Here is a 26,148-nt window from a genome sequence, read left to right as displayed (position 1 = left end):
CTTCTTCCTCCTCCTGTGAATGTGGTGCCGAGGAACAGACCGCAGACCACATCATCAATGACTGTACCATCTTCAAGCCACCTAACGGAGTGGAAGGTCTGCGCGTCATGGATGATGAAACTAAAGACTGGTTGCTCTCTAGCAGCCTTCCAGTGTAGTCCGGGAACATCGTGAATCTGGGGTGGTAAAAGGATAGACCCTCGGCCCCAGAAGCTCAGACGACGACGACGACGATTGTTACGATACACCTTTAATTCTTTAACTCCTTTGATATGACGTCAATGGGTTTGCTGCAGTGTAGTGATGTGCAGTTTTTGATCACTTTTAAACTCAGTTTTCATACAAAGTTGCACATTTTGTTTTAACATTGTGACCCTACAGTTGTAACTTCCGTTTTGAGTGAGCAATTCCTCAATTTAACTATTCCTAGGACAGGCGAGGGAGCTATAATGCCACACTATGATCTTATCATACATCGAGCTGACCAACTTCACAGTTGCAGCTCAGACAGCCAAAATTTGTCATTTTTACATTGATTTAACATCTGCAGACGTTAAATCAATGTAAAAATTAAGAATTTTGCTGTCTGGGAGTGCACTTGAGAACGCCTTGCACACGGCTCACGCATTTGAACGTCTACGCTCAGAGCTTTGTTAATTGCAAGTGTCGCGCAACAACTATACTTGTTTACAAAGGCTGCTGTTAAACCATGAGGCTGTTGAGATGTAGCAAGGTGCAAATGTGTTGTTCACAGTTTTCTTTTATAACTAGTGCAACGTTTGCGTCATTTTCTACACATGTTGACTTGTCGTGTTCAATTTAGTAATAAAAATGAATCATTTTGTCGTGGAAACGAGAAAAAAGTTTGGTGGCTATTTTCCTTCGTATATAAAAGTAAGTTTTACAGTGAGAAGACATAATGATAAATTATAAAATTGCTCGTTTTGCCTCGGCTACCTAACATCTAACGCCTCTGGCAACATTAATGTTAATATGCTTATGTTTATTTCAGATCAAATTCTAAGAAATTTTGAAATGACTTTAAAACCTGCCGAGTCATCTGTGCATTGTGCTGACGCATTGCCGTCATCATCTTCTGACGAAGCACTTCTGACGAAGTGTATTGAATCTCAAGCACCGGCTAATAAAAAATCATCAACTAAGAACGGAATTCTCAGAAACCAAAGACTTGTGAAAGCAATATATCCATGTCCCGGATGCAAGCGTCGCTTTAGAAGGGAATCGAACAGACGAAAGCATGCTCTCGTTAGGCATAACTTGGTTCTGCCGATTAATGAAAAGAAAATTAAAGAGACAAAGAACGAATCATCAGAACTTAACAATTCGAAGAAGACACCCAGATCTTCCCCTGTTCTTCTCCATCCACGGGGATGCAATCACACTCTTAAGAGTTCTGGTTCTTCTTCCGTGTTCCCTTCTAATTTCAGACAACCAGCACATCTCTTAAAAAGGCCAGCTTCCTCACAATCTCTTTCCGTAAGAAAATCAATTGATGAAGATTCTTCTTTGAAACGGAAATGTTCATCTTGGTCTTCTCCTGCTCTTGGAACAGGAGAAAGATCAGAACAAGAGCAATTGCCATATGATCTGTCGACAAAAAATTGTCATTGTTTGTCAAGGACTGATTTCAATAAAAACGAGTCTGCCAATAGCCCATCAGCTAACAATCCCGACCAACCATTGGATCTCAGCTTAAAATCATTTGCACGTGCAAGCAGACGCCAGGAGTTTTTTCTCCCGGATGGCTACAACAGACATGAAAGGTTAAACATTGCGGAGGTGCCACAAACAGCCGTAGTGCCTCCAGTACCCTTGGTTCCCTCATTACCAGGATTAACAAACAATCATTTTCTGAACTATGCTTCAAATATGAACCTTTTGCAATACAGGCCTTGGATGTACGAAAATTTAACTTCATCTGCCGTTGCTCAGCCACAGGCTGTGTCATACCCAGTGGCAGTTGACTTGTTGCTTGACTCTGCTTTCAAAAGTAACCGCTATATGGCGCCGGAGAATTTCTTCATGTGATAAATTTGCAACTTGGTTTTATTAAAAAGAACAAAAAAACTTTGTTTTATTTATCGCTTCTCGGCTCTCAAGAGCAAAGATCAAGTGTAGTATCTGTTCTTCTCAGTTTAATACCTGGGATGCCCAGCATCGCTGGACTCTTGTATTAAATGTATGTTTGAAGACGGGCGTCGATTCAAAGCTCGCTTTGTCGCACCCACGGGTTCTCCCCGTATTGCAGTATCTCCGGGTTCGGTCCACAAAAAAAAAGTTAGTTTTATTTTTAAGTTCTGATTGAATATTACGCCCCTTAATTTTGTGGTTATTTATTGCATTTGTTGTGTATTTATGTTGAATAAGGTTTAATTTATGTAACGCACACACTGCCATACAAAACTAACCAATCTTCTTTTTGCCTCGACTTTAGTTCATGAATTTACCGTAGTTTTATGCATTTTGCTTTATTTCAAAAGGTTTATCTTTTTCCATTTATCGTCGTTGGTCATCGTTTCTTGTATCATTTATTTGAGTTACCGTTTCGTAATAAAGTCCTCACTTCTATTGGACTTTGTTGGAAGTTATGAAGACGACCATAGTTAATGACGCGTTATTTGATGTCAGAGCATACAGTAACTTCTTTCAAAATTAACTTTTAAGTCAAGTTTATTTGGAGTCAAATAAATGTAGTGCGTTCAATTTCTGTGAAGTTTACTTTCGTCAATGAAGGTCAATAAGTTTTGTATCGCTGGATAAAGCAACGTATTGGGCGTTATTGTAAGGGATGCTGTGACAAAGTAGCAAGAAATGGCGTACTCAAGGTGGGGCATTGCACTTTGTCTTCCGTTTTAAAAAAAGTTTCTGTAATTTAACGAAGTAGAGTACAGCATTTGGTCTTTTGGATAGCACTGTTCAAGCAAACAACAATGTTGTTGTAGATAAATACTACATCTATGGCTCAACGTCCCCTCCCCTGTCACGTACGTCACTAGTAACAAGCCGATAACATTTACACAAAAGTGCTTCAATCATTAACTTAACAATTTTAGCGTCAAGTTAAAGTTTTTAAACTGTGGCAAAAGTAAATTTTCTTCTCAGGTCTCAGGTCAATGTTATTGTTGCAGGTCTGTATACATAAAATATCAAATCTATGTATTGCCCTACAATCCTGCATGAGAAAGTTTACATGAATTACTATGCGTTTGTCGGCAGTCGAGTGTAGCGAGAATTGACAGCGATAGACCACGTGTTTCGCCCATGAGGCTGGGCTCATCAGTATCGTACCACTAATTCATGCCACATTGACGCCAGGAAGATCGCTCCTTCTCAACCATGAATTACGGTACAATACCGGATTGCATAATATATTCTATTTGAATCCGAACCTTTTGATGATCCCAACTAGGGTGAAACAGCTTGTTTAGGTTCTTAGCGAGTACTGAAAAGCAGTAACTTTATTTTATAAATTGAAACGTCTGTAAACTTCCTCATTGAGTTATAAACAAAACTAACTCTCACTTTTGGCTGAGTGCCACCAAATTTCGTTACCACTCAGCCATGTTAAGAAAATGACGTTTTCATCAAAAACAGATTTTCAAGTTAGATTTGCATATTCAGTCACGTTGGCTAGAATGCAACGTAAACTAATCTGCATATAATAACCCAGACAGCAAAATCCGCCATTTTTACATTGATTCAACGTCTGCAGACGTTGAATCAATGTAAAAATGGCGGATTTTGCTATTCAGGGTAAGGCCGGTTGTCATGGAAACGTGGCCAAAACAACAATTGTAGACATTATGGCACAAAAATTGATTTATTGCGATTTTTCTATTTTTTTGTCGATTGTCTAAGAGCAACAAGACGCATGTAAATAGGCATTTGTTTTTTAGTATGATGTAACAGTGCTTTCGCGCGTAATCGAAGGTGGCAGATATCCAGCAAACAAGTTTGAATGCACTCGCATTGACTCAACGATAGAGCAACGTTATAATTTATTTTTAATACAAAGCAATGAAATAAGGTAGGATTAGTAAATTAAAGATTCTGATTTCATCCTCGCAACATGACGAACAACTTACCTATACTGCACCAACCGATCTATACTGTACCAACCAAACTATCTACATATATGAATTATCATGAGGAGTGTGGATACAAAACTCAGTAAAAGAATTTCACAAGTGCAGCTACAAACAACTTGACTTAGCCTGATGCTGCGGGTTTGCTGTGGTGGTAGCGGTTTGGTCATTGTGTCTACAGTAACCTATACTTGTGACATAACCAGCCATCATGCTGCTACAAGCGAAACTCAATCTATCATATTAATAAATGAAGATATTTTGAAAGAGTTATTTTCTTGTTCTTGAAATCATGAAAATGTTTTATGTTTTGCTGTGCAAGATAATGCTGAACTGGTTTAGGTTTAATTTTTTGCTTCTAGAAGACCCTGGTTCGATTCCAGGCTGTGGTCCTAAATTTTTGATGTGATGCCGATTGTGTTCTTTATTACCTAAAGCAGTTTCTTAGCTGGCAAACGCTTCTGTTTTTACATCGTTTAAAGGGGTTGGAAAGGTGTAAATAAGAATTGCGTGTTTGATACCTAATTACTTCAAGGAAATATCTACAGGACATTATAAAATTTGACAGAAATAGTCCAGCAGCTGCAGAACAATACCCTGTAATTAATTTAAGTGGCGCGCCGAAACGCACAATGCTTCGCTGTTAAGTTTTAGATTAATTACTGTGCAGAAATGCGCGTGATTTATTTTGTTATACCACGACTGCTTCAAGTATCGTAGTCTCAAATCGTTACAATCTGCACCAATCTTTGTGAGATCATGCTTTGTGACGTCAAAACGTTTTCACGAAATAGACCCGATCATTATTATTTCAGCTAACCTCTTTATCTTTGATTTCTTCAATATTAAGGCAACAAAGAGATCAAATAAAAATTTACGCTTAGTGGTTTTTTTAATTTAGTGATAGAGACGGAGCCCATGATCTTTGCTTATGATTCTGTTTGGTCTTGATTCAATTCCAGGTTAATTTATTGAACTTCTGAATGATTCTGATTTTGCTTTTTCTTGTGTCAAGCAATTACAAGTACATGTAGAGTGGTAATGACTTGACATTATCAATATTGGTTGGTTGGTTTTGAATCTTTATCCTCGGACTGACAAAGCCTTGATAGGTTATTCCTGGTAGTTTCGCATACTTGTAGAGGCTCTTAACGCAGGGCCGGTTACCGAGATTGACAGAATGAAGTTTCCGATTGTTGAAGTTTTTTGTTGCCGGGGAATTATTCCATACACTAGGTGCCGCTGAATGGAGAGCAGTCCTGAAATGCGTTGCTCAAGCGCACATCCCGAGAGTCGAACCAGCGCCGCGTGATCTTGAGCCCAGAGTGTAACCACTGAGCTAACGGGGCGGACAGTGTTGCATTGCAGTCAATAAAGTACAGTTTCTGGAAATCCTCAGCTGTTGCAGACCGAAAAAGCGCCACAGAGTTGCTATCATTGATGGTTATTAGTGGAGCCCCTCTAATGCAGTGGTTCCCAACCTGGGGTTCGCGGACCCCTTGGGGGTCCGTGAGAAAGCATTTGGGGGTCCGTGATTACCTTGATGAATTTTGGGAAGAAATAAACGAAAAGCGATCTTTTTACTTTCATTTCTCTCTTTAAATGCAAATGTGTCAAGCTCAAGCCCGCGAGAATAAACTGTACCGCCACAGTACCGGTAGCCAATGTATTAAAATAAATCTATGCTGCTGCCTACAGTGTGTACATTGACCTTAAACTACATCTGCCACAAGGCACGTCGATTACATTCTCATGATTTGAGATCAAAAAAGTTATTACGCATTAAATTTCATTCAAAAACTGTGGAAGAATTTTGGTGCTCACAACTGCAAACCTACCCATTCTTGGCAAAGAAAGCGATTATTGTTTTGTTACCATTCATAACCACTTACCTTTGCGAGGCATGATTCTCAGCTCTTGTTACAATAAAAACTAAACATCGCCTGGACGTTGAAGATGACATGCGTGTTGCATTGTCAAAAACTCAACCACAGTTCAGTCGTTTAGTTCAGGAAAGGCAACAATTACAGCCCTCTCTTTAAATTTGCTTACGTTGAAAAAGTATCGGCATGGCACTTCGGATCACTTTAATATTCAAATACTGCTGACATTTCTTGAACAATTCATTCATTTTCTTATTTGAGCAACTGTTTAACCTGATATTTGCCGCAGGAGTCATAGCGGCAATGCAATATGACACAGTACAGTAGTTGAGTAGCATAATTATTACAATAGTCAATAGTATGTTAATTGAGTTTCAGGCAAAATTTAGGTAGGGGTCCGCAGAATTAATAATTTGTCTAAAGGGGTCCGTGACAACCAAAAGGTTGGGAACCACTGCTCTAATGCGTCTGGTAACATTGAGTTTGGCCTGGTTGGTATCACACGTTAGATTGTGTAATACACTTTTATGGGTACGCGTAAGATTTAAACATGTCAGAACGTGAATATTCCCACAGCTGTAACTTTACACTGTTTGCTTTTTGTGTCACAAGTCATTCTTTACGAAAAAAAAGATTTTTGAAACAAGCTCACGCTTAGCTGGAAAATTAAAGTTTTTATTTGATCATTTTTACCAGACACGTTCGTTCTATTTTTATATCCGCTTGAGAACCGATATATTATTCAAACTTGTAATCTTGATTGAATTTGGTTCTTTTCGCTTTCAACTCAAATCCACTCTTAGCGCTGCCTTCTTTAGGCAGTTTTTCTCTGGTTAATTATTGCACATTACGTACAATTTGGCAACACTCAAAGCTGAAACACTTCACTTGAGAGTCGGTTAATTCCGTCAGACTTGAATAATCGAAATCAACAAGCTGAAGATTAAATTTAAATGTAGCATTTTGAAAATAAAACATCTTAGATCTCACACAAAAAAAACATGTCACAATGAGAAATGACACTCTCGAAAACATATTTGGATATAAATTCCAAAAATGTTCGCGTCTCGCGTCCATTACGTCACAGTCGCTGATCAACGCATCACTTGTGAAGACAGACACCAATCATACCGAAGGGACGAAACAACCTACAAATGAATCAGAATTTGTAGAAATTTGTCCAAGCAACATCTCGAGTAAATTCTGCTGTTTCAGTTGCAGAAAAGTAAGAAGACAAAGCTGGATGTTACATAAGAAGAAAAAATTATCATCCAAAGATGAAATGCGTAGAAGAAATACAAACAAAAGGGATCGAAAAGATATTAGAATTAGGGAAAACAGAAGGAAATGGAAAAATGAAATTAGAATAATTTGTAACACTTGTTACGTAGGCTACTTGTAAGAACATTAAGTCAGAACTTGTCCTAGAATAGAAGTTTAGCATATTCCATATCTTTTTCACGCTGTTAACCACAAACGAAATTCAAAACTGGCTGCTGTATGAGGAGTTCAGTTCAGTTTGTTTTTATTTCTGACCATCACAACGAAAAACAATATATGAAAAACATAGCATAGGTCTAGAAAAAGGTAGAAGCGACAAAACGCGGACGTTATAGCTTGCATGATACCAAAGCTAGACAATCAGTTTAAAATATGGCACGGTCGCAACACCTTAATAAAATTTTATTAAATTTAGAAAAAAGAAAAAAAAAAAAGTTACGTGTAAGTAACGTTATTAAGATAAACTTGCTAAACAGTTTGTTGAAAAAAATCTCACCTTTTGGCATGATATTGAACTAAGTATTGCAAATTTTATATCAGAAATCAAACTCTTCCATGGCACTGTGACATGAAGACGACGTTAAGTACTCAGCTGGTCTACATGTAAAGAATACATATAAAGAATTTCTTTTCATTATGTACACTCAAAATTTTAAATTCTGCAACGAAATTTTGTTCTATTGTTTTCCAGCAGCCTATTCACAGTGAAGATCAGCTTTAAATGAATTCAAATAAATTCTATTTGGATAAGGACCTTCTGATGATCTCCTTTTTAGGATAAAACAGGATGTAGAATTTTTAGAAAGTAATAACTATATTTGATGTAATTATAGCTCTGCTTGGCTTTTTTGCATGGCATTAAGCACTTTTTGTAATATTAATAGCATTTATTGTTCAAGATTCTTTTGATGTGTTTTCATATTTAGTAATTCCATATTGGCATTCCCTACTACATTCCGTACAAAATGCTATGCCATCCTTAACTCTAGTTGGTGTAACAGGGGTCAATTCACTCCTTGATCATAGTTTTGATAGTCATTGAATAAACTTCTCTTTGCCATAATCTCGAAAGAATTGATCATGTTTATGTTTTCAGACAATGAGAAGAGCAAATCAATTCTTAAAATGCCTAGTAAACTTTCTAGAAGAACTAGAGTCATAACTTCCCCTTGTACGATGTCTGGGTAATATAACGATTTATTAAAACAACCTAGCACACTATCATGAAACAACTAAAGATACAAGATAGACAACTAGTTATATAAGATTTAAAGGAATATGAAGGAAATGTTAGTTTGTGTGACTGTGAAATTTCTATAACCTTAGGCCAACAGACAGTTTCACCCAACGATATTTACAACTTTTAAGTAGAGTAGAGTAGACCCACTTCCTGTGATAGAGGGGTCTGTAAAGAATTCAATTAGACCAACACTGGAATCAATTAATCAACGAGTGCTTGTTATTTTTTTGAAATGCTGAATGGTATAACTTAAAACCCTCAAAATCATTTCATGATCGATCAATTTGACGGTTTGTTTTACCTTGCAAGATGATGGTATTCTTCTTTTGTGTACAAAGATAATTAGGAAACTCAAATAGGTTCATTGTATTTGTGATGATGGGGTATGATGGGGTGACTGGTGGGTTGATCTTTGAGTCGGAGTCTCTATTGTGTGAAGAACAGGAGAAAAGTTGGTAGACAAATGCTTGTGAAAATCCAAGACTACGTGATCTTTGCAAGCAGCCGTTTTTCCACAGCGTACATTTCCCACTAACTTTGCAGTTAAAGAAATGAGGTTATAAAATTCGCTAAAAAAAACTATGAAATGGAATTGTTATTAAAAAGTTGTAAGCAATAACTCAAGACAGAAATTGCGTGATTAACATTTATTGCTCCATTAATTTAACAGACGCAGACAAAGCCACGTTTTGCCATGTTGTTCTGCATAATCGTCACGGTATTCATGCGATTCGTTTCCGTGTAAATATGAGAGTACCTGTTGTATTTATGCATTAATTCCTGAAACTAACCATGCTGTGTTTATTGGACACGAAGATCGTTATTAGTATGAAACAATTTATCCATTTATCTGTCTAGCTCAAAGTATTGGGAGCGAGTATAACAGACACACATCAACTAGAAGTGTTCCTTTAATTACCCGAAAAAATAACAACTTCAAACACTTTTTTAAGAAATTTAGTTTTAAAGAAAATAGTATGCAGAACTTGTAGGAAGAAGTATCTGAAGTCTTGCATTCTACAGCAGTAAGAAAGCTGAAACTTTTACTGGCAAGCTAAGATGAATGTCCAAATTTTGAAAAAAACTTGTATTTACTTTTTTTATTGCATGAGTTGGCAAAGATGGTGAGGGTTTATAAAAAAAATTCTATTGAGAAAACATGATATTTCGGACGTATTGCAAGAGGCAATACACTAGAAAATGTTTTTTTGGCTTGGATGGTGCAAGACAAGTAAACAAACAAAAAAAACAACAAAAATGAAATGTTTTGACAAATTCAAGCTATGCGGCAATCAATGCCAGAATTTATATATTGAGAAAGAAGTTAACAAAGAGATCACAGCTGATCAAACATGATCAATCTGTTGAAGAATTGAAAAAAGTTAATAGAAAATCAACGGAGAAAGTTAAGTTTGTAAAACTGAATTTAAAAAGAATGATAGAATATATATCGATGCTTAATGGAAGTATGCACACTGAATGTTGCACACAGTGAGTGCAAACGAATATCCTTAATAGTTAACATTACTTTTAAATGCATTTAACTAACTGAATTTTTGTACAGCCAACTGTCCTCCATTCCTTGAAAAGCACATAAATTAAAATCGTAATTACTATTTTTCTTTCATTGACATCAGACCATTAAGTCTACATTCACTACGCCAAAGCATAGTTTTTGCAAAATTGTAAGATTTTGGTGAAAAACAATACTGCATATGACAAGCAGTTGACTGCCAAGCAACAAAGAGATAGGAAAAACAGCAGCTAGTTTTTTTGTTATTGAAAATAGTTAAGTTAGTAGTTGCTGTTCAATATCAAAAAGAACTATTTTTTAAGTTGTAAATAAAAATTGTTTATAATTAGTGTTACAAAAAAAACTGTTGTCTATTTCAGAAGTTTTCAGTGATCATATACTGTAAAAATAGAAACTAAAGCCTTTGTAATTTGCAATAAGATATAATGAGTTCATACACTGCCCCTTTTCGTATTCCATTCTGTGGACCATTCACTATCAAGAACTTCTCCAGCCATCTAAACAGTTCTCAATTCGTTGATGGGAATGGTATTGCTGATAGTGTCACTGTCTGGAATGTTCTTCCCAATGAATGCCAGATTTCCACAATTGTCATAGCATCAATTGGAGGACTTCTTCTCCTAATGAATCTCATCTGCAACATCTTAATGGTAGTGACTTCTGTTGCAACAAGAGCTCTTCCTCCTGAGTCCAAAAATGACAAACTCTCCCAGAGTCATTACAAGAAATGGCAGGACACCATAGCAGTAAGTAACTTTTTTGTGTTTCAAAATTTCACGTAGAGATTGTCACATTATGTTTTCCCAATTATAATCACTTTTATCCACAATTTGTCTCTAATTAGCATCACTCTTTATTAAAGGACTAAACAAGATTAAAATAAGTAAAATTCTTAAGGTAATAATCAGTCATGTTACTTGATTAAACGCCATACGACTTTATAATCGAACGGTGAAAGCCTTGGAAGAACGTTCGAAATGTCGTCGGTTCGAAACCGCTCAAAAGCATGTGGCTTTGTATTTGGTAGGACACATAAAAGTTCGTCTGAAGGTAAACATGAAGATTAGCCTTCTTGCCTTGCAGTCAACTTGATATAAACTTGGATACGTCGACGATAAAATGGCAGAAATAAAGCTCGCAGTGCTTTAAAGCTCGCAGTGCTTCGGCATCGTGATTGCTCAGCTTGTAGTCTCCAGAAGAGTGTAAAACTAGTTGGAATTAGATGCTAGCTGATCAGCCTCATTCTGTAGCAGAGTTTGTACATTTGTTTAACGAGATGAGTTGTGGCCGTTGAATTTATCTTCACCAGCAAAGCATAGATAATGTAGCAAATCCACATTTTTATGCTAAGCTACTTTAATTAGCCTACAGGGTTTGTATTTTAGAAAGGAGAATGCGGATTGACATGCAAGTTCAATTTGGGGTCTGACCGATCTAGTTTTTTAATTTTTGTTTAATTTTTCATTATTGGCGTGTCCGGAACAAAAACGAAATTACCAGATGTAACTTGCGATACATCAGCATGCCAATGAGTGATGAAAGGTGATAAAAACTTTATTATCGTGTCAATAGGGGTCAAAACATAATGTGATGTTTAAAAAAGGGTTAATTGTTATACGAATTGCACAAAGCTACACTTTCAGCTAAACATACAGCGTTCTCGCTATTATGATGATGCAGCTATGAAGCAAAGTTTCTGATACAGTATGTTCTTCGATTAAAGTGTGTGGAAAAAGTGACTTGCATAAAAACCCATTAAATTAACTCAAGATAAGAAATGTCGTGCGCTAGGAACAGCAATTAAGACTTTTCTTATTCAGAAAACTTGTGGTTTCTTTTTACCCGCGTAGAATCAAGAAAATAAGGTATTTGGGATACACCTAACATAGATAAAACGCAATTGGTGTCAATTTAATTTGTTTGCTCGTTACCCATGTTGTGTACGCATTTCGAGAAGTAGGCTATATTTTAACACGGAATTACGTGACAAATAGATGAAATATTAATGCCATCAGTTCATTCACGGACTATTGACACGATTTTAACAGCTTGAGTAAGATCCATAAGGATGTTTTTATGAAGTTGCATGCATTTAAATTAATATTTTTAATTAGATACTTTTATTCCATTATTTATTCCAACAAACGGGATATTAAGAAAGTCTTTAGAAGCACTATTTTTGACACTTTTTCATTTCCTAATTATGGCTATATTGATCCTACAAGTCAGCAGTTGTGAACTGAGCAAGTGACAACTGACCAAGTTACAATTGAGCTGGCAACATTTCAGCAAGTGGCTGAAAGTTGGCAAAGGATGAAACTGAGAAAGTAATAACTGAGCAAGCCGAAACTTGACATGTCACAAGTCAGCAAATTCAGTTTATCAAGCGTTGACCAAGCAAGTCCGGCGTGAGCAAGTAAATATCATTTGCTGACTTGACAGTAGCTGAAATGCACTTGCTGAGTTGTTGCATGCCGAGTGGTTCGACGACCATATTGGTATGTAGGCTATTTCGATTCTGTGAGGTTAATCGATATAACTTCAATTTCAACTATTTTCACAGATCAGTTGATACTGCAAATGCAGTGTTAGTACTAGTATGGTAATGAAAGGCGAACAAGTCCGGTATCTATTTATGTTTACACTGTGTTGTTTCTATTTGCAGATTGGTCGAATGTTTCGAATATCTTTGGCATTGTCAGGAGTGCTATCGTGCGGTCTCCTTCTGCCCTTTATCGCGACAAGTGGATATCAATTGTTCTCATCTCAAGCTCACCACCCCTTCGGAATCATCACCCAGTACATGGAACATAAAGATGTGGCATGCGCAGTGTTCCACGTGGTCTTATCATCAACAATTTTTTCTGTTCTGGGAGCTGTGATAGAAAGATGGGAAGCGATATTTCGTTTAAACCCTGAAACTTACTTGGACAGAAAACGTAAGTCACTTGAAATAAATTCTTCTGAGAACGAAAGAGGACAATCTTCGGAAAGCAACCAACCTCAACAAAAGAAATCTCGCCGTAAACCAGTTGCTTTTGTGTTTATATACTTGGCTTGGATGGTCAGCATTGCATTCGGGGTGGTATGTGTGAAATATGGGGAAGTGCGCCTATTCTTTTTTGCGGAAGACTTTCGAAATGATGAAGTCAAATACACTTCTTTATTTGGAGGGTTTGTTTACGTACCATCAACCACTATGCTTGGTATGTCTATTATTTATATAATCTGCTTGTACTTTCCGTTATTTTTGCTGATTGTTATGCTACTGGTAGCATTGTGCTCTTTGTTCAGAATGCAATCCAAATCTGAGACTCTTCCTGGCTACGATGAAGCTTGCTTTCGTAGCGAATTTGGAAAGCAACAGATTAGAGCTTCTAACCACAAAGCTGTTCAACATATTCACAAAAATAGCTCAACAGAAAGAAGAAGAAGTCCAGTTGTTGATGCTGTTTATTCACATCGAGCGGAGCACGCGCAACAAGTCGCCTTAAACTGTCACGGACAAAGATTAGATAACATCATGACCGATTGCATTCAGATCGAAAACGACGATGCCACAGAAGCAAGTCAAGAAAACAGCATGCCACCACCTCCAGATTGGATTGCATACCCATCCATTGGAGTAAGCAGATACTCTTCTATTTCAACTGTCCAAGTGCCAGATCTAACTCAAACAGCTGCACCGATTTCTGTTGACAGCGCCCGTTCCTTCTTTGGGGAAACATGTGAAACAAGAGCAACTTTAGTTTACTGTGCTATAAGTGGCTTATCCATAGTCCCTACCTGTGCGCTTCTAGCTTTTGATATTTTCACCAGAAATCACAGCATTTTCAAAGATGGACCAGGAGCGACCCTTAGCGGTGAACAAACAGCATATAAAAATGCTATTTTCTCATCACACACTGCTGCCAACCTAGGGGTTGTTTCGTTTGCTTTATTTCTTTTTGGTGGAATTTTTCCGTTCATTTTCTTGTACAAAATTTCTAAGCCGTTCAAGAAAGCCACAAAGCGATTGTACAAAAGGAGCAAAAACAACAAAAGCGACAAAAAGCGGGAAACCATTCGCCCGAAAAGGCAATCAACCAAACTGCCAGAAATTCGAGAGGACATGCCAGTGTATGCTAAGGTTATCAAAACAGCAACTGCTCTTTGACGAGATTTATCTTCATGCAAGGTCCTGGTTCTTGGACAGAAGTATTTCCTGCAATTGCTTTTTTCCTATAGAAATTGGTTCTTTTCGTGTAATTAGAACTGAAATTGGGTTTCAAGGTTGCTTCTCCTCTTAACCCACAACAACTACAAACACAAGCGTTGTTCAAAGAGAGCGTAGACACATGAGCTGTGTAGTTATTTGAAAGATTATGCAAATACTCATGATAAATTATGCATGTTAAGGAGATAGTTGACCCAACTATAAGAATGAGAAAAGAACTGCGAAAATATTAAGCAGCAGCAGGACGTTTGCTAAGCTCGTGAAAATTTCATCAATAACTATCAAAGTTACTTTTCCTTTCGTGAACCTACCAAGAATGTGACCAAAAGATTCGATTTTTATCGAAATGATAGCACTGACGTATTCTGACGACAACATGCTCAAATCTGAAGAAAAAAGTTTATGTATCTTGCATTACGAATACCATATACCCCCGATAACTCAGTTGGTTAGCGTGTGACTTCATAAACGAAGAAGCTTCAAGATCAAGCGGCGTTGGTTCGACTCTCGGGGTGTGCGCTTGAGCAACGCATTCTATAAGGATTGCCCTCCATTCAGCGGCATCTAATGAATGGAATAATTCCCCTGCAACAAGACTTCAAAAACCGGAAACTTCACTCTGCCCATCTCAGTAACCGGCTTTGCGTCAAAAGCCTCTACAAGTATGCGAAACTACCAGGAATAACCTATCAAGGCTTTGTCAGTCCGAAGATAAAGATTCAAAACCAAACATATGGTGTCTTTATCAATTTTATTTTAATCAAAGTGTTAACTTGTTAATGAGTTTTAAAATTTCGTGCCAAATTTTGGTTTATTTTTTATCAGTTTGAATGCTTAGACTCGTTATGACCCACCAAGGGTAAACTTGGCCATTAAGTATTTTATTGTGTTGATAACATCTGTTGCATACTTTCTGAAAATAAAGATTTTTCAACTGTTGTGCTGAACTTGGCAAGTAATAAAACATGGCACATTGATTTCATTGTTTGAAATGTTTCATCAATTCAATAATTTTATTGTTTTCTCCGTATTTATGCTATTTCTTTGTACATTGTGCACTTTTGTAAGTTTGTTATTGTTGCGATATCTTGAAACGAAAATGGTGTAGGAGAGTAAATGTCATTTCAATAAACACAAAAGCACTTTTCGGCTGTGTTGCCTGATGTGGGGGCGACTGACAGACACTCAAATGGATCTCAGTTCGTCACCCTTCGTGAACATGCGTCTGTGCCTTCGGCACAAGACACGAAGTGACATGCTTGATGGTGGACACGAAGAGTGACGTCATCACCTTCCTCCCACTTGACCCAATGTTCGTCATTAGGTTATGACATCATCGAAGAGATGTTTTGGAATTTTACAATTTATCAGTTTGTGAATATATTTGTTGATGAAAAGATTTTCTGTCTAATACATTGTTGTTTTCATAATTTGATGACAACAATAAGCACAAAAACTTTACAACATAACTGTTGATTGTCATGTCACAGTTTGATGAGAATAATTTTTTGTGGTAACAAATGAAAACCTTTTCTACCATATACCTTAAATTCATTAAAAAACGAACAAATATTAAATTGGCAGTTGTGCCCGTGTGGTGTGAGTTGTAAACCCCGGCTTTCAAGAAGAAATTCAAAGAAAATGAAGGGGTGTACCAGCAAACATCTATAGGATTGGCCCATGATACAAGAGAAGGATCCCCAGAGGATACAAACTGATATGAATGAATCAACAAGTGAATAAAAAAATAACAGTTAACCTCTCAAGTACATGTAGCTCCACACAGAGTGAAATTTACATGCCTTTTGACTCTTTTTTATTTCTTTAAAAGTATTATTGACTCAAAAAGAATGTCTAAAAAGACATTACGAAAAGTAACTACGGACAAAGACCAGTGTTTCGATCTTCCGATCTCTTCAGCGTAGTAAAGTGAAAGTAGAAAGTTGTCTTGATGCGTTGGTTGAGATGATGATTTGAAACTTGAGTGATTGTTGTGAGACAATGAGACTGGATTTAAGTTTTAACTTTGGACCTCAGCGAAACGTAGTTTTACAGCCTATTAGAAGGTGTGATTTTTTTAAGAGAATTTGTGCTAAGAAATGGCAGGAATTTGTTAAAAATAAAAACTAGAAAAAAAGACAAGAATTTGCAACTGAGCTAGGACAAAACAATCATCTGAGATGGATCTAAAATACAAGAAATTAGATTCTAGCGGCACATATAAGTATTAAAATTCAAAGAAAATGAAGGGGTGTACCAGCAAACATCTATAGGATTGGCCCATGATACAAGAGAAGGATCCCCAGAGGATACAAACTGATATGAATGAATCAACAAGTGAATAAAAGTGAATTGAATAACAAGTGAATTTCAAGAAGTGAATTTCAAGTGAATAACAAGTGAATTTTAAATTTCAAGTGAATAAATGAACAAATGAACAAATTTCAAGTGAAATTTCAACAAATCAAGTGAACATTTCAACAATTTCAAGTGAACATTTCAACAATTTCAAGTGAAATTTCAACAAATTTCAAGAAACAAGTGAACAAATTTCAAGTGAATAACAAGTGAATTTCAAGAAGAACATTACAACATTTCATTAAAAGAAATAAGAAAAAAGGTAACAAAACCGATAAGCAGCAATTTCAACTTTACCTTGTATAGCCTAACGACAAAGAAATGTCTATTTGTAGAATGTAGGTGGTTATCGTCACTGAGAAGGCCACGTTTATTTGGAAACAACTTCCCAAGTTACAAAAAAGATGCATTGTTCATGACATAATTTGCATATTTGAAAAGCGATTATGGCGAGATAAAGAATATTGTCACGATGTAGTTTTTCTGGAAAAGATATTGAAACAGCTCATTACCCATTTCTTGGCCATTTCAACACAGCATCTTGATGTATTAAAAACAGCTTGACTACTAAAGTCTTCAAAACTTGATTTTTTAAAGAAGTTTTAAATCAACAGTACTTTTCAAAAAGAGGTATTTAAAGAGCAGCAATTTTTTTGTTTTTTAGAAAGGAACTAATCTTTATTGCTGATGATACTAAACGAAATTAAATTATATTAGAAACCGTACGCCTGTCTTGACGAAATGGAATTTACCCAGACAGCAAATCAGTCACAGTCGTTTTTTACGGTGATTTAACGTCTGCAAACGTTGCATCAATGTAACAAATGACTGATTTACTGTCTGGGCAATAAACTCTTGCAAACTAAAGATGATCTATTTACATAACTTCAACATCACCAAATGCTTTAGCAATACAGAGAGAGGAAGATTTGTTGACTGAAACATTTAGTTTTAAGGTTTGATGACAAGTGAGATTCCCTACCTCTACTGACCTGTTTTTTGCCAATAGTGTGTCTGCCTCTGAATCGTTGGACATGGGTTCAATACCCTGTCGGGTTATTCCAAAGACTTCTTAAAAGTGGTACTGAATCTAATCCCTGCTTGGCACTGAGCAATGGAATGGATTCGGGTAATAATGTACTCAGTTGCGCCTCTATACGGCTGTTTTGGCACTATCTGCTTTGTGAAGCGCTGGGAGCAATGCATATCTGCGATGTATACAGTACAACTGCTGCGTGAAACACAAACATTATTATTAGTATTATTTAATTACGCACTGCCAGTTGCCACAATGTATTACACCGTTTTGTTTGTTTGCTAGAAATTCATTTATAATAATAAATTAATCTTTTTTATTAATTTGTTTGTTTACACAAATTTAAGTTTTTACTTTTGTTAGCGGAAATATTTGTGATAAATCCTAACACTTGAGAGCGCTGTTAGTTTTATTACTATCATAGCTGGGATCTGAGTCGTTTGCAAAATACCACAAATGCACCAGACTAACTGTTTAAGTAAAAAACCAGAGCAACTGGACTGTTTAAGACTTAAGTAAAACAAGATAAAACTGCTGATAAATTCAATTCAATTTTGGTACATTTCAAAAATCAGATCTTTTATCCCTAATTTGCTTGTCCTGCATGCCAGTGCGTTCTATGTAGTGGGTCAGCGTGGCTTGCTGTTTTCAATATTCTTCAATTTGTCAAGTTGGTTGATTTTGTTTTGAGTTTAGTATTGTTGCTTGTTTGTAGATTTTGCAAACGATATCTCAGCAGATGTAAAATTAAATGAATTATAATCTTTAACAGAACCATTCCTGAGCGATTTTCTTTTCATGCAAAGACGTATATACACTTACACAGTACACACTTGTAGAAGCAATTTGCAACTCACCTGAAACAATGGCTTCTGTCCATTCACTTGTTCGTGTATGTGTGTGCATGCCATGGTCAGGTCAAGTTATCTTCATTTCACTCAAGTTGGACAGGCAGGTCGTCTGCAGTGGTGCCACTCCTAGTGTTTTTCACTAGATCTAGTGTTTTTGGATTGCATCTAGTGCTCTAGTGTTTTTTTTGCTATCTAGTGTTTTTTAGCGATTTACCGCTATGTTGGTGTGCATAAGTTTGGACAGTGTTCAAAGTAGCTCCACCTATTTTTTGTTTGGCTGCATCAATGCAGTGGTGCCACGGCTTGTGTTTTAGCACAAGATCTTGTGTTTTTACTTTTGATCTTGTGTTCTTGTGCTTTCCGATCGATTTTTGGCTAAATCTTGTGCTTTTTGATCAAAGTCAAATTAATCGTTGCTACCATGGTTTGAGTTTGGTAGAGAATTAAGGACTGGAACTAAAAGTTTTTGGTAACTAGGTTTTCGGTTCCATATGGTATTTAGGCATATTGACCAATTTTACTCATTGAGTTATCAGGCCTGACAAGATTAGCTAAAAACTTGATCTGAAGAGAGTACAGTATGTGCTTGTAGTCAAACTCAGAGGTTGTGTTGCTCGATACTAGATAACAAGAGCAGCGAAAAGAGTACCGTACATCAGCATCAAATAATGACAATCATTCACCAAGTCCCAAAGCGAAAAAGTGGTATAAACAGCCTTTTAATCGTCAATGGTTGGATTATCCTGATTTTAAAAGTTCGATACAAGAAGACAAAACTGATTGATATGTAGCCTTTTGTGAGATATATGTAATATTAAATTATTTGATATGATGGACCGTAGAAATAAAAACAACTAAACTAAATTAAAGACCACGAATAGAAAGAGAACATTAGTAAGCATGTATCTTCTCTAAATTGTTGATTTCAGAGTCATGTTATTCTTCAAACTGGCACAAAATGGGTCGCAAAGGTTCAATTTTGCAATCTTGTGCTTTTGTATCCAAATCTTGTGTTTTTTTTTCTTATATCTTGTGCTTTTTCCAAATTTGCTGTGGCAGCATTGCATCAATGTGTTTGTAGTGCTGTTCAAAGTGGACAGTGAGTTTTTTGTCTGATTACACCCAATGATGACCAAATTTGAGATATTTAGCATAAAAAGTTTAAAAAATGCACACAAATGACTGTGAAAAGTGTTCAAAGTAGACTAAAGTAGGTATCATAACCTACCTTGTGGTACGCTTACATTTCGTCGCCTTACATTTGATGAGTGTGGAGTTCTGAGACTACGCCACCTCAGAGATTGTGAGTAATATTGCGTTTTTGACAATATATTTGCAAAGACCAAATTTGGGAAAATTTTGTTCGCCCCCTAAAATGTTGTACTCTCCTACGGCTATGACTTCAGGGCTCTCACTTTCAAGGAAATTCAATTCTATTTTGAAATTTTAAGGACTTTTAACACTCACTAACGCCATTGGCTGTCATTTTTGTACATTGTGCATGTAAATGATCGTGTATTTATGATAGGGGAGATGTTCCACCAACGGACAGGGTACGACCAACGGACCACCCTTCTATTTCTTAAAATAAAAGTTGGAAGCACGAAAAATGTTATTGTGGTATCAAGATTACCCTTTTTGGGTTTGGAAATCTTCCTTGCGGGGACCTGTGATTTTTTTTCATATTGTTATGAAGGAACGTATGGTTTACAAGGTAGAAAGTAAATTTTGAACATTTTTTTTCTGCAATTTTTTTCACCCATCGGTCTATTTTTTCAAGACTATTTTTTGTTTGCTGATTGCTTATTCATTGATTAATGAAATTGCAATGAGTTAAATGTTTAAATTTTATCCATCATTAAACTAGGTCATAAAATCCAAGAACTATCATGTATCTGACCAACGGACCACCCACCTGTTTGACCAGTGGGTCACTAGCTAATTGTTCAACAACGTCTTTCTTTATGTAGTCAGACTAAAGATGTCAGAAATTAAAACAACTAGCAATAAAACAGGGTTGTTTACTTCTGAAAATCTCAACAAAGCTGTCGAAGATGTTTTGAAACAAAATATTTCTGTTCGAAACTCGGTGAAAAAATATGATATACCACGAACAACGTTGCTCGTTATGTTAAAGAATGAACCAATGGATAGTGAGAAAACTACTACACCAACACCCGTGGCATCTACAAAACACCTGTCTGATAGCCTATCTTACAGTTTTCTGCAACTTTAGAAAAATATGAGATTTAAAAAGAGTAAAATAAACACCAAAAACCCTTGAATCTCATATTATGAAATTGAATTGGATATGAAAATATGAAATGAAATTTCATAACAAAAGCATGTTTCTAGTGCTTGTTGCTTATGTTGTTGTGTTGTTTGTATGTTGTTCGTGTATTAAATAGTCCAAAATAAGCACCAGTGCATCAGCTTTTTGCCAAATAGAAGTGACCCGTTGGTCGAATAGCAGTGGCCCGTTGGTCGTATAGGGGTTTGACCAACGGGGCACTTTTTATTATCATTTAAAAGTTATTTTTCGGCAGTTAGTAGTTGGAAAATTAAAAAACTTTTTTGGCTGAATATACCAGGGTATGTAATCTACTGTTATGCCAAAAAAGGAGGATGCATGACCTTTGTATGGAGAGAAAATAACAAATATGTGAAAAATGACCCGTTGGTGACACATCTCCCCTACTAGTAGAGGTAGGGGATAAAGTGTGACCTTCTCAGATTTTGCTCTGTCCACATTTTTTGGAAAGTATTTATGATAATTATCAACAATATGCAAAAATATTTGAAAAATATTTATTTTTCATCAGTAGACACAATTTTTAAAATTTTGACCATATTTGTGAGAAAAAACGTAAATATTCGATTTCGGGATGTTTTGATGAATTCATAATAAAGAGTGTAGAGTAGAGTGTAGGTCCTCTACATGCACGTATGCTAGGTACGTTCCACCTGACCCACTTTATTCTTCCACACATCCTTAATTTTATTTTGACCTTAGTTGACCCCAAGAGCAGAGGCTTGACCTTTCGTTTCGTGATCTTTAGAATAGTAAAAATTTGAACAATTTTTTTTGTGTATGAAGACAGGAAGAATATTACGAAGTTAATAGTTGAAACCTACGAGAGATTGGCTACAGCAGCCTCATTGACTACATCTTCTATTGTCACAGCCAAGCAATTATGGGACAAAACAGATAGCCTAATGGCTGATGCTGCACTGCTGCAGCCCTGCAAACAAGAACTTGCAGGTGGAAGAGCATGTTGCAATTGCATTGTCTTTTGACCATACCATTTGCTTTGCAAAAGCCATATCAACGAGTCAAATGTTAAAGTTCTTGCTGATTTGGCAAAGAGAGTAGAAATTAGGGGAAGTTGGAAGACTGGAACAAAGCTCTACGCCCTATTTTTAGAGGCAAAAAGGCTATTGTTGTGTCTGGTATAATTGCAATATTAAAGTTGGTTACCCATGATAAATCGGGTAATTCAACTTCACTTGCTGATGAATTTGATCTTATTGTGGAAAGAGAACAGCAAATCAAGCACATGTCACTATACCGCGAACAGCATTTCACCAAGTTGAGTTATTCAGCAGCCTCAATTCTTCATGTATTACCATTGCTTCATATGCTACTGGACGAAACATCCAGGACGAATTTGTTAGTTTAGGCATGTAAACTCTATTTAAACTGTAAGCTTTTTAATCACAGAATTGAAGGTCTTATCTGTTTTTATGCACAAGATTACTCTGCCTCTCTTGAACTGTGTGGAAGTTTCAAACCAGCCTTACCTTTTGAACACATTCCCACAACTACAGGGTCATCAATAATTAATTAACGTTATAACTTCAAACAACTGTATTTAACAAATGGTTGACAATTTTTGAGTAATAAACATACAACATTATTGTCTAAGAAATAAATATTTAGGAAAAACAAGTTTTACTCAATGTGTTCGCCATTTGCGTCGATAACAAGTCGGAGACGCTTCGAAAAGGACCTGCAAGAGCCATGAATAACTATTTGAGGTATTTTGGCTTATTCTTTTTTCAGATTAGCCTTCAGCGCTTCCAAACTTTGGTGGTATTTAGTCGAAACCTTGCTCTCAAGGTAAGACCAGATGACAAAGTCTAGGGGTTGAAGGAGGCCATTCTTTCTTGGAAATGAAGAACGGCACATTGGCTGAAAGCCAGTTTTGCATTCTCTTAGCTCCATGTGAAGGGGCAGAATCTTATTGGAATGACCAATTACGTTTTTTGAAGTGTTTCTTTTCCCAAGGCAACAATGAACCCTCGAGAATATCATTTCGGTAGTTTTTTTGGTTCAATTTCACTCCTTGATCCACAAAAATCAATGGACTCCTTCCTGATTCGTTGACTGCGTCACTGATGCCGCCCCTTGTCTCCGAGTGACTACCCGGGGTTCCACGTCACCATCTCTTGACCAAGCACGATCATTCTGAGTTAAAATGATGCTAGACATCAAATTTCTTCTCATCGCTGAACACAAGGTATGGCAGCGTGCCTCTTCTTTCAATGCGTCAGAGCAGAAATCTGACTCTGGAGGGACGTTTCTCAATGGTATTGGCATTTAGCAACTGTTTCTTCATGTGTTTGAATAGGATCATCTTCAAATCCTTCTTGAGAAAGTTCTGTGAAAATGGTTCCATAGGCCATGTTTGCCTCCTTTGCCAGTTTTTGAATTGGATCTCTTGTAACGCTAAATTATTGATGACCCTGTATTTGAAGATCTTAAGAATGGCAAAATGGATACTTTGGGTGATTTTGTTGTGCACTATTATACACGTTCCCACAAAGGTAACATGGTGGTAGAAGTTAAACATTTGCATAAAGTACAACCTAAAAGCAGCCTGCTATAGACAATTAGACATACCTCGAACACAATGACATTGAGGATGTTGACATGGAGCAAGTGTTGCCATGTAAACCAGATGGGTCTGCTACTATTTGGTGAGTCCGATTCGGTGAGTTCCCTATTCGGTGATTTTTTTGAAAATTATCGGGTACCGTAGCCTAATTATCATTGCCGCTTTTACATCGTTTTAACGTCGCTAAACGTTGAAATAAGACCCTAACTGTAATCCCTAAGCCCAAATCCCAACCCCTCACCTTAACCTCCTAATCCTTAACCCCTAACCCTATAACGGCAATGATAATTAGGCTGCGGTACCCAATAATTTAAAAAAGAATCACCGAATAGGGCTCTCACCAAAAAAGGCTCTCACCGAATAGGGAACTCACCGAATCGGACTCACCGAAACAGGCCATTTCGAATCCAGATGGTGATTGGGAAATGACTGGTGGACGCATGATGAAATTCACGCTTAAGAATGCAGATGACATTAAAAACGCATTTTTATCTTTAGGCTATATTTTCGAAGTGACTTTTTTCCAGGCTCTCCTTGCAGGAAAGTGTGAGTTTCACGCTACGTGTGAGTTTTCACGCTACCTGAACTTCCATTTTCTAGCTTCAGTTCCAGGAAAAAATGGCCAATTGGTCATGGTCATACATCTGGGGACCGAATCTCGGAAACTAGACTTGCGTACCTGATTTCCTTGAAAATTAAGGCTACCATGTATTTTGAATTGTTGGTGTGAGTTAATTGTAAACATCATTGAAATTTAGCTTTCTTTTTTGTTATTCTTCGTTTCGCAAATTTAGAAAAACTAATCTTGTAAATGATGTCTACTGATGTGTAGTTGACGGATTTTAATATTTTTCGCAGTTTTGAAGCCATACAACAAAACTGTTTATAAAATGGTTGGACACTGATGTTTTTGACACTACCCCCAAAAAAATGTGTTGTATCCCCTACCTCTACTACTAGTGTTTTTTTTGTGAATCTAATGTTTTTTTTTCAGTCCAATCTAGTATTTTTCCATGACAAGAGAGTGGCAACATTGGTCGTCTGTTTGTATGTGTGCAGGTGATACTGAAGCGATAGCGAAAACAGATTGCTATAAAAAAAATAAAAAAACTATACAACAAGTAACAAGAGACAGAAAACTACAAAGAAGATTTAGATCAGGGTTTAACACGTTTGATATATGTCAACAGCAATCAAGATGATTTGTTTTGAGAATGTCATCAATGAAAACATTGAAAAAGAAAGAACATAGTCAGATGACCTTCTTGCTGCCCAGGTCAGTGTTGCTTTTAATTTACTGTGTTCAATAAGAAAACCTACCTTTTGACCTTCATTAAATTTATGGCTTTTCTTTCGTGTGATTGTGTAAACAATGTTTTGTGTTGGTGTAGGTTAGCTCACAGCATGAAAAAGATGTGTTCGTTTGTTTTTAATAATGCTTTAGCAACAAACAATAAATTTGATTGAATTCCTCCAATCAAGAGTGGGATAGGCCTATTTATTCTCCTCAACTCTTTTGAAAACAATAGTTTTGAAAAGTCATGCCTTGTGAAAGCTTGACTCACGTTTTTGATAATCTTTTCTATAATCAAAGAGTCTGTCAGTTATTACCTAATAAAAGTTCATTGTTACCTCATAGTTCTGTCTTTGACAATGCTTCCCGTTCAGAGAAAATTGGTGTTACTGAAGTTTGAATGAAAGTGTTTTGAAGTAATTTTAAATTCTAACGTGAAATTGAAATCAGCTTAGGCCTACAAATAATTGCAAATAATTTTGTTTGGTGTTGATTTCAGGAAAATACTACAATATACTTTGCCTGTTATTTTTTAATTTAGTCGTTTTAATAATAGCATTCATATCGGGTCACGTCCACAGTGCAAATAATGCTTCTGAGCGTTATGCATTAGAATAACGTTGAAATACATTAATTCATTTAATGATGTTTTTTCAGTAAAAAAGAATGTTTTCGAACAAGTTTTGAATTAATCTAATTTGTCTTCTTTTTTTTATGCATGAAACTGGAAATATCAAATCCAGTTATGATTTTCAAAGTTATACTGTTTCAATTGATATAGGCACTGCCATGTAAACTTCAAGATAAACTTTTTAAGTAATTTAAAAGAGATTCCAATCGCATCTCACTTCACTCACCAAACAAAGCATGTTACACGCAAAGTAAAGATGCTTAGACGATGACAAATATTTCCTTTAATTTAACTGCTTCATTAATTTTTGATGTTTGATGAATAATTTTATTTTGTATTTAGTATTGTGAGAAGAAATTCCATTTAATGTATTCGCTGCTGTATTGTGAATGAGCTTTGAAAGAAATATCATCATGTAATTTGGAAATTTCTAAAAGCTCGAGTAAAAATATCCCAACAATGAACAATAGTTAGTACTGTAGTTAGCCTACTGGGCAACCAGCTCAACAAAAACTGATGGATTTTGCTGACTGAGAATACGAAAGCAGAGAAAGGGAATGTTGCCCATGTCAAACAATAAACAAAAAAACATTCATTCTTTAGACTGAGAACATTTCTTAAGAAGCTTTAACTTCTCTTAAGCGCTTAAACTGTCTGTCTATGACTATGCTTTCGGTTAATGGGTTACAAAATTTGACTGTGTGAAGTGTTTGGCTGTTATCTTGTTGCCTGTAAGTAGTTCTGTCAACTAGATATTATTGCATTTAGTGTGACGCTTGCAAAGCCTCTAAAAAGATTGTCTGACATCAAAACCAGCAAC

The 26,148-nt window shown here is 36.4% G+C and overlaps 1 long non-coding RNA gene and 1 other non-coding gene across 2 annotated transcripts; both read left to right on the top strand.

Annotated features, from left to right (window-relative positions):
• The first annotated feature begins 2,101 nt into the window (after positions 1-2,101).
• On the top strand, positions 2,102-2,294 carry LOC145774941 (U2 spliceosomal RNA). The gene has a single exon (XR_014290112.1). It is a non-coding gene; the product is annotated as a U2 spliceosomal RNA (small nuclear RNA).
• A 14,077-nt stretch (positions 2,295-16,371) lies between these two features.
• LOC145773973 (uncharacterized) lies at positions 16,372-24,679 on the top strand. The gene is made up of 2 exons (XR_014289984.1): positions 16,372-16,880; positions 24,594-24,679. It is a non-coding gene; the product is annotated as an uncharacterized LOC145773973 (long non-coding RNA).
• The last annotated feature ends 1,469 nt before the right edge of the window (positions 24,680-26,148 follow it).

This window comes from Aplidium turbinatum, chromosome 7 (genome assembly GCF_918807975.1).
Source record: "Aplidium turbinatum chromosome 7, kaAplTurb1.1, whole genome shotgun sequence".
In the NCBI taxonomy this organism is placed as follows: Eukaryota; Metazoa; Chordata; class Ascidiacea; order Aplousobranchia; family Polyclinidae; genus Aplidium; species Aplidium turbinatum.
Note: the sequence above shows the minus strand (reverse complement) of the source record. Positions and strands in the feature narration are given on the sequence as shown.